Source organism: Arachis hypogaea, chromosome 7, assembly GCF_003086295.3.
Source record: "Arachis hypogaea cultivar Tifrunner chromosome 7, arahy.Tifrunner.gnm2.J5K5, whole genome shotgun sequence".
NCBI classification, from domain to species: domain Eukaryota; kingdom Viridiplantae; phylum Streptophyta; class Magnoliopsida; order Fabales; family Fabaceae; genus Arachis; species Arachis hypogaea.
Window position 1 is genome coordinate 36323959 of NC_092042.1, and position 7396 is coordinate 36331354.

The window sequence follows — 7396 nt, forward strand, 5'->3', positions numbered from 1 at the left end:
GAGCTTAAGCCTCAATTAGTTTCTCTAATGCAACAGAATTGCAAGTTCCATGTACTTCCATTGGAAGATCCTCATCAGTTTTTAGCTGAGTTCTTGCAAATCTGTGACACTGTCAAGACTAATGGGGTTGACCCTGAGGTCTACAGACTTATGCTATTCCCTTTTGCTGTAAGAGACAGAGCTAGGACATGGTTGGATTCACAACCTAAAGAAAGCCTGGACTCTTGGGAAAAGCTAGTCAATGCCTTCTTGGCAAAGTTCTTTCCACCTCAAAAATTGAGTAAGCTTAGAGTGGAAGTCCAAACCTTCAGACAGAAGGAAGGAGAATCCCTCTATGAAGCTTGGGAAAGATACAAACAATTAATCAGAAAGTGTCCTTCTGATATGCTTTCTGAATGGAGCATCATAGGTATTTTCTATGATGGTCTCTCTGAACTATCCAAAATGTCTCTGGATAGCTCTGCTGGAGGATCTCTTCATCTGAAGAAGACGCCTACTGAAGCTCAAGAACTGATTGAAATGGTTGCAAATAACCAATTCATGTACACTTCTGAAAGAAATCCTGTTAGCAATGGGACTAGTCAGAAGAAAGGAGTTCTTGAGATTGACACTCTGAATGCCATTTTGGCTCAGAACAAAATATTGACTCAACAAGTCAATATGATTTCTCAAAGTCTGTCTGGAATGCAAAATGCACCAAGCAGTACTAAGGAAGCTTCATCTGAGGAAGAAGCTTATGATCATGAGAACCCTTCAATAGAAGAGTTGAATTACATGGGAGAACCCTATGGAAACACCTACAATCCTTCATGGAGGAATCATCCAAATCTTTCATGGAAGGATCAACAGAGACCTCAACAAGGTTTCAATAACAATAATGGTGGAAGAAGCAGGTTTAGCAATAGCAAGCCTTTTCCATCATCTTCTCAGCAACAGACAGAGAGTTCTAAGCAGAATACCTCTGACTTAGCAACAATGGTCTCTGATCTAATCAAAACCACTCAAAGTTTCATGACTGAAACAAGGTCCTCCATCAGAAATTTGGAAGGACAAGTGGGTCAGCTGAGCAAGAAAATTACTGAACTCCCTCCTAGTACTCTCCCAAGCAATACTGAAGAAAATCCAAAAGGAGAGTGCAAGGCCATCAACATGGCCGAATTCTGTGAGGAAGAAGAGGCAGTGAACGCCACTGAGGAAGACCTCACTGGGCGTCCACTGGCCTCCAATGAGTTCCCCAATGAGGAACCATGGGAATCTGAGGCTCAAAATGAGACCATAGAGATTCCATTGGACTTACTTCTGCCATTCATGAGCTCTGATGAGTATTCCTCCTCTGAAGAGGATAAGTATGTCACTGAAGAGCAAGTTGCTAAATACCTTGGAGCAATCATGAAGCTAAATGACAAGTTATTTGGAAATGAGACTTGGGAGGATGAACCCCCTTTGCTCACCAAAGAACTTGATGACTTGTCTAGGCAGAAACTGCCTCAAAAGAGGCAGGATCCTGGGAAGTTTTCAATACCTTGTACCATAGGCACCATGACCTTCAAGAAGGCCTTGTGTGACTTAGGGTCAAGTGTAAACCTCATGCCCCTCTCTGTAATGGAGAAACTAGGGATCTTTGAGGTACAAGCTGCAAAAATCTCACTAGAGATGGCAGACAATTCAAGAAAACAAGCCTATGGACTTGTGGAGGATGTTCTCGTAAAAGTTGAGGACCATTACATCCCTACTGATTTCATAGTCCTAGAGACTGGGAAGTGCATGGATGAATCCATCATCCTTGGCAGACCCTTCCTAGCCACAGCAAAGGCTGTGATTGATGTTGATAGAGGAGAGTTGATCATTCAAGTGAATAAAGAATCCTTGGTGTTTAAAGCCCAAGGATATCCCTCTATCATCATGGAGAGGAAGCATGAAGAGCTTCTCTCAAAACAGAGCCAAACAGAGCCCCCACAGTCAAACTCTAAGTTTGGTGTTGGGAGGCCACAACCAAACTCTAAGTTTGGTGTTGAACCCCCACATTCAAACTCTAAGTTTGGTGTTGGGAGGTCCCAACACAGCTCTGAGTATCTGTGGGGCTCCATGAGAGACCTCTGTCAAGCTAATGACATTAAAGAAGCGCTTGTTGGGAGGCAACCCAATGTTTTATAATTAACTATTTTCTTTTGTCATTTTATCTTTTTTGTAGGTTGATGATCATAAGAAGTCACAAAATTAATGAAAAAAGCAAAAACAGAATGAAAAACAGGAAGAAAAACAGCACACCCTGGAGGACGCACCCACTGGCGTTTAAACGCCAGTGAGGTTAGCTGGTGGGCGTTTAACGCCCAGTCTGGCACCATTCTGGGCGTTTAACGCCAGAAAGGGGCACCAGACTGGCGTTAAACGCCAGAAAGGGGCAAGATGCTGGCGTTAAACGCCAGAAATTGGCACCAGCCCGGCGTTTAACGCCAGAAATGGCACAAAACGTGATTTTGTGAGCCATTTGGTGCAGGGATGACTTTTCCTTGACACCTCAGCATCTGTGGACCCCACAGGATCCCCACCTACCCTACCACTCTCTCTCTTCTTCACCAATCACCTCAACACCTCTTCCCCAAAAAACCCCTCACCTATCAAATCCCATCTTTCTCTTCACCACTCACATCCATCCTTCATAAAACCCCACCTACCTCACCATTCAAATTCAAACCACTTTCCCACCCAAACCCACCCTCAAATGGCCGAACATCTCTCTCCCCCTCTCCTATATAAACCCTCCTTCACTCCTTCATTTTCACACATCTTAAACACCATATCTCTCGCCTTTGGCCGATTACAAAGCCATTCACTTTCTCCTCATTTCTTCTTCTTCTACTCTCTTCTTTCTTCTTTTGCTCGAGGACGAGCAAACATTTTAAGTTTGGTGTGGTAAAAGCATTGCTTTTTGTTTTTCCATAACCATTTATGGCATCCAAGGCCGGAGAAACCTCTAGAAAGAGGAAAGGGAAGGCAAAAGCTTCCACCTCCGAGTCATGGGAGATGGAGAGATTCATCTCAAGGGTGCATCAAGACCACTTCTATGAAGTTGTGGCCTTAAAGAAGGTGATCCTCGAGGTCCCTTTTTCACTCAAAAAGGGTGAATATCCGGAGATCCGACATGAGATCCGAAGAAGAGGTTGGGAAGTCCTTACCAACCCCATTCAACAAGTCGGGATCTTGATGGTTCAAGAGTTCTATGCCAATACATGGATCACCAAGAACCATGACCAAAGTATGAACCCGAATCCAAAGAATTATCTTACTATGGTTCGGGGGAAATACTTGGATTTTAGTCCGGAGAGTGTAAGGTTGGCGTTCAACTTGCCTATGATGCAAGGAGATGAACATCCTTACACTAGAAGGGTCAACTTTGATCAAAGGTTGGACCAAGTCCTCACAGTCATATGTGAAGAGGGCGCCCAATGGAAGAGAGATTCAAGAGGAAAGCCGGTTCAATTAAGGAGGCATGACCTCAAGCCCGTGGCTAGAGGATGGTTAGAGTTTATACAACGCTCAATCATTCCCACTAGCAACCGGTCCGAAGTTACCATAGACCGGGCTATCATGATCCATAGCATCATGATTGGAGAAGAAATAGAGGTTCACGAGGTTATAGCCCAAGAACTCTATAAGGTGGCGGACAAGTCCTCTACCTTGGCAAGGTTAGCCTTTCCTCATCTCATTTGTCACCTCTGTTATTCAGTTGGAGTTGACATAGAGGGAGATATCCCCATTGATGAGGATAAGCCCATCACTACGAAAAGGATGGAGCACACAAGAGATCCCACTCATCATGAGATCCCTGAGATTCCTCAAGGGATGCACTTTCCTCCACAAAACTATTGGGAGCAACTAAACACCTCCCTAGGAGAGTTGAGTTCCAACATGGGACAACTAAGGGTGGAGCATCAAGAACACTCCATCATCCTCCATGAGATTAGAGAAGATCAAAGAATCATGAGGGAGGAGCAACAAAGACAAGGAAGAGACATTGAGGAGCTCAAGCACTCCATAGGATCTTCAAGAGCAAGAAAGAGCCGCCATCACTAAGGTGGACCCGTTCTTTGATTTCCTTGTTCTTTATTCTTCTGTTTTTCGAATTTTATGCTTATGTTTATCTATGTTTGTGTCTTGTGATCATTAGTGTCTATGCCTTAAAGTTATGAATGTCCTATGAATCCATCACCTTTCTTGAATAAAAACGTGCTTAATTGAAAAAGGAAGAATTGCATGAATTTTGAATTTTATAACAGTTTAAATGTGGTGGCAATACTTTTGTTCTCTGAATGTATGCTTAAACAGTGCATATGTCTCTTGAATTTGTGGTTTATGAATGTTGGCTCTTGAAAGAATAATGAAAAAGGAGACATGTTACTGAGGATCTGAAAAATCATTTAAATGGTTCTTGAAGCAAGAAAAAGCATTTCTTTTCAAAAAAAAAGAAAAAAATCGAAAAAAAAAGAGAAAGAAATAAGAGTTGTGATCCAAGGCAAATAAGAGTGTGCTTAAGAACCCTGGACACCTCTAATTGGGGACTTTAGCAAAGCTGAGTCACAATCTGAAAAGGTTCACCCAATTATGTGTCTGTGGCATGTATGTATCCGGTGGTAATACTGGAAGACAGAGTGCTTTGGGCCACAGCCAAGACTCAATAAGTAGCTTTGTTCAAGAATCATCACACTTTACTAGGAGAATCAATAACACTATCTGGATTCTAAGTTCCTAAAGAAGCCAATCATTCTGAATTTCAAAGGATAGAGTGAGATGCCAAAACTGTTCAGAGGCAAAAAGTTAAAAGCCCCGCTCATCTGATTAATACTGATCTTCATAGATGTTTTTGGGATTCATTGCATATTCTCTTCTTTTTATCTTATTTGATTTTCAGTTGCTTGAGGACAAGCAACAATTTAAGTTTGGTGTTGTGATGAGCGGATAATTTATACACTTTTTGGCATTGTTTTTAGTATGTTTTTGGTATGATATAGTTAGTTTTTAGTATATTTTTATTAGTTTTTAGTTAAAATTCACTTTTCTGGACTTTACTATGAGTTTGTGTGTTTTTCTGTGATTTCAGGTATTTTCTGGCTGAAATTGAGGGACCTGAGCAAAAATCTGATTCAGAGACTGAAAAGGACTGCAGATGCTGTTGGATTCTGACCTCCCTGCACTCGAAGTGGATTTTCTGGAGCTACAGAAGCCCAATTGGCGCGCTCTCAACGGCGTTGGAAAGTAGACATCCTGGGCTTTCCAGCAATATATGATAGTCCATACTTTGCCCAAGATTTGATGGCCCAAACTGGCGTTCAAAGTCACCCTCAGAAATCCCAGCGTTAAACGCTGGAACTGGCACCCAAATGGGAGTTAAACGCCCAAACTGGCATAAAAGCTGGCGTTTAACTCCAAGAAGAGTCTCTGCACGAAAAATGCTTCAATGCTCAGCCCAAGCACACACCAAGTGGGCCCGGAAGTGGATTTTTATGTCTTTTACTCATCTCTGTAACCCTTAGGCTACTAGTTCTCTATATATAGGATCTTTTACTATTGTATTTTCATCTTCGGACATCTAGTTCTTAGATCATTGGGAGGGTGGCCTCACGGCCATGCCTAGACCTTGTTCTTATGTATTTTCAACGGTGGAGTTTTTACACACCATAGATTAAGGTGTGGAGCTCTGCTGTACCTCGAGTATTAATGCAATTACTATTGTTCTTCCATTCAATTCCGCTTGTTCTTGTTCTAAGATATCACTTGTTCTTCAACTTGATGAATGTGATGATCCGTGACACTCATCATCATTCTCACTCATGAACAAGGTGACTGACAACCACTTCTGTTCTACAAGCAACTAAGGCTATAGTGAATATCTCTTGGATTCCTGATTGCACAATGCATGGTTGATCGCCTGACAACCGAGTGCTCGCCTGACAAACGAGCCAACCATTTCGTGAGATCAGAGTCTTCGTGGTATAGGCAAGAACTAATGGTAGCATTCAAGAGAATCCAGAAGGTCTAACCTTGTCTGTGGTATTCTGAGTAGGATTCAATGATTGAATGACTGTGACGTGCTTCAAACTCCTAGCAGGCGGGGCGTTAGTGACAGACGCAAAAGAATCAATGGATTCTATTCCGGCCTGACCGAGAACCGACAGATGAATTCCGCTATGCTGTGACAGAGCATATGCAATCGCTTTCACTGAGAGGATGGGAGGTAGCCATTGACAACGGTGAAACCCTACACAAGCTTGCCATGGAAAGGAATAAGAAGGATTGGATGAAGACAGTAGGAAAGCAGAGAGACGGAAGGGAAGGCATCTTCATGCGCTTATCTGAAGTTCTGATGACAAGTCATCATATACCCATTTTCTATGCTTTTTCATACAAGAAATTGATGATTTGTGTTTAAATATTAAATGCTTTTGTGCTTAAATGATATATTTTCTTGATCTTTTAATATTATAAATCTTGTAGAAAAAAAGAAGAAAAAGAAGCAAAGAAGCACAAAAAAGGAGAAAAAAAAGAGCTTTGGGACACACTTTGAAGTTGGAGCACACTTTGGAGCCTTAGGCCACGCTTTTAAAAGCGTGGCCCATGACAAAATCAAAGAGGAAAACACCCAGCACGCACACTGCCCTGCCCTTGCCAAGGGCAGGGCAGAATCATAATGAAGCAAAGTGAGGATGAAGCAAATTTTGGCTAAGTTAAAATCTGGGCGCTCACAACATGACCATGCCTACTTCAAAGGGCTATAACTTGAGCTACAGACGCCCGATTGATGTGCTTCCAGTTGCATTGGAAAGCTGACATTCAGAGCTTTCCAACGATATATAGAAATCCATATTTGGCGTCCAATTGAGGCAGGAACGAAAGGCATCTTTAAGGGCCAAAAATAAGCAAAAATAAACCAAGGAAAAGGAGTAGCGTGTGCATCCACCAAGTTTCGAACTTGGAACTTCATCTTTTGGAAACACTGCCCTGCCCTCCGCGAGGGCAGGGCAGCATTTTGTGGTGCACACACACGCACCAGATTGGCGCACCAAGGAAGGCTTCGGCAGCACCAGCAGCACGCACAAGCACCAAATTGGCGCACCAGATTTTTCTGCCCTGCCCTCCGCAAGGGCAGGGCAGCATCTTCACACTCCAAGCCCACACCACGCTCGCACCAAGGACGCACGCACCAAATCCTGCCCTGCCCTCCACAAGGGCAGGGCAGCCTCCTGGGAGCAACATGGGCCAAAATCAACCAAAATTCAATTTAATTCAATTCTTCAACAAATTGAATCAAGGCCAACCAAACCCATTTTTCCTCAATTCCAAAGCAAGCAAAGCCCACTCAACATGACTCAAAGGCACATGGATCAATTAAATTAGGATT

General features: G+C 42.9%; 1 non-coding gene across 1 annotated transcript; it reads right to left on the reverse strand.

Annotated features, from left to right (window-relative positions):
- Positions 1–282: 282 nt before the first annotated feature.
- On the reverse strand, positions 283–390 carry LOC112704460 (small nucleolar RNA R71). Its single transcript, XR_003155084.1, has one exon. It is a non-coding gene; the product is annotated as a small nucleolar RNA R71 (small nucleolar RNA).
- Between the last annotated feature and the right edge of the window lie 7006 nt (positions 391–7396).